A 2,500-nucleotide genomic window follows, 5' to 3' on the forward strand; every position below is an offset into this window, starting at 1 on the left:
GATAATGTTACAGTGATAAACAAATCGAGTTCAAGATAAGTAAATACATAAAAAAATAATACTTGGTTAGTGAAATTGTAAAGATGGATTCTACACAACTTTAATATCAAATGAGGACATTTTCGATTCAATCTTCTTTACAAAAATTGTATTCTGCTCACAGTGCCTAAAAACGCTCTTTATACTGCTAAAATACCACTCTTCCTTCACTGCATGCCCAATATAGCTCGTGAAATCGAAACCAAATTTTTACCTTAGCTGTATCCTATAATACCATGAAAAGAATTTTGTGAATCACTGAACCATTAAACGCTCAGTCTGAGTTCTAGGGTTCAGCGATCAATGTTTCTGATTGATTTATATCATTGCATCTCATTGCGTAGTCTGGGTGATGTACTTGATGTTTGGGTAATCAGGTCTTTATCTATCGATTCAATCCCATTACTTCCTCTTATTTGTTACGGTTCATTATAAATATATACTTGTCTGGATGTGTGTCTACGCTACTAGTGCATACTTTGCATACAACAGAACCGTGACATTTCATTCATACTTCGCCCTCCGTGGCATACCAGACGTCTGCATACGGGGCTATGTGTCATAACCACTCTCAGGTACCTGACAAGACCTGGGTTATTTTCTCAGTGTAATTGGTCTTACGCAATGTAATTTCTCTGTAATGAAATAGCTATAGTCTTGTTCTTTTGTCTTTGGTCATTTGAATAGCTGGAACATAAACATAAATATAAATAAATATACAGAATATGGAAACTTAAAGAATATAACGCAAGGAAGAATACAAGTCCTTGAACGGACATAAGAAGTGGCGAATAAATTTGTTCAGCTTTTATCGCATCCAATCGACGTCAAACTTTCTCTTCCCCTAAAAGAAGGCAATTGGTTCTGTTCTGTCCCAGTCAATGTTGTCATAAATGCAGCGATATCATGTTCGACCAATCAGAGATCAGAAGTCTTTTTCTTTCATCTTTAAGCTAGGAATGCGACATTTCGTGACATTTTAAGTTTGAAATTGTGACCTTCAATTACAATAATCAATCTACATTTATCTACTCTAATCTACTTCCCAGTAATTAAGTAGAATACCTTAAGAAGGACGCAGATATTATCAAAATATCACTAGAGCAAAGACCAATATTATCAAGGTTTGGAAAAGTCTATTGGTACAATTAACTGACTCAAATGCCTAAAGATAACAGCAATGAATTTAACTGAACGGTGACACGGCAGAGGCAGAAAGTACTTCATCTGATGTCCCGCTGATTAGTGTTAAATTTAGGCGCATGACATCTCAGGCAATGGAATGGAATGGAATGGAATCTAGAATGTAGAAGAAGACCACGCGTCTGGGACCTATGAGGTCATCCAGCGCTGAAAGGGAAATTGAGAGTAGAAAGGTTTGGAAGATGAAACACGAGGAAAGTCTCGTAGCTGCTGCACTATGAACCAATTGTCAGCAGAGGGCGGATAGCAAGATGGAAGAAAGAGAATTTGAACGGAAGTATAGCTAAAGGAATGAAAGAGGTTGCAGTTAAGGGCCGAAGGGACGTTGCAAAAGGACCTTAAGTAATTCCCACCGCGTACCGCGTGAACTACACTGACGGCATTACCCCCTACGGGAGACTTCTTAGAAGAAAATGAAATATTTAGGCCCTATGGATCGGGAATGAAGAATAGTCCAAACACTCTGGGAGAAAGGAACTAGTACTAAGTGACGTCCCAAAAGATCAATTTAATAGCCATTATGGAATTTCTCTTGATAGCCCCAGGTACCTATTTCATCTTGGCTGATAAAACTTCTTTTCAGTCTTAGGAAAAAGTTCAGTCTCTCTGTAGGATTCCCATGCCTTATTGTGACTCACTGCTGCTCACATTAGATTCCCCAAGGTGGGTGTTAAGGTTCTTAGCATAGAATTATGGGAAGAGCTATTGATAATTTGTTTTCCTTAACTGGCATACAGTCTGTTATGGGGGAAAAGGGAAATAGTATTTAGCAAGAGACAGAAAAGGTGGCATAATACTGGAAATGATTCGTGTATACAAAAATCAAAAGATACTATAACAATAAAACGCGTAAGACTCCATTTTCTTCCAAGACGAAAATGTCTGCCACTGAAAATAAAAATAAGAAATAAGCAAATCAAAAATGCTCCCAAGAGACTCTCAGCCGCAACCCATGAAACTTTCAGCCACGTGTCTGGGGTGGTCTGTGTTGTTGGCGGCTAACATTAACCTTTAATAAAATAAGAAAAACAAAAGCTAACAACAAAATATTGAGGCTAGAGAGCTGCAATTTCGTATGTTTGATGATCTGGAGGTGGATGATCTACATACCAATTTGTAACCCTCTAGCCTCGTTGGATTTTAAGATCTGAGAGCGGACATAAGAAGTGCGGACGGACAGACAAATAGTCACCTTAACAGTTTTCTTTTACAAAAAACTAAAACCCACGTTTCATCTGAATACGTCAAACAGAACCCG

At 38.0% G+C, this 2,500-nt stretch overlaps 1 protein-coding gene across 5 annotated transcripts in view; it reads right to left on the reverse strand.

The window, feature by feature from the left end:
- LOC135209744 (facilitated trehalose transporter Tret1-like) overlaps positions 1 to 2,500 on the reverse strand; it is a 68,448-nt gene that overhangs the window by 18,825 nt on the left and 47,123 nt on the right. The window lies entirely within an intron of this gene.

Source organism: Macrobrachium nipponense, chromosome 38 (assembly GCF_015104395.2).
Source record: "Macrobrachium nipponense isolate FS-2020 chromosome 38, ASM1510439v2, whole genome shotgun sequence".
NCBI classification, from domain to species: domain Eukaryota; kingdom Metazoa; phylum Arthropoda; class Malacostraca; order Decapoda; family Palaemonidae; genus Macrobrachium; species Macrobrachium nipponense.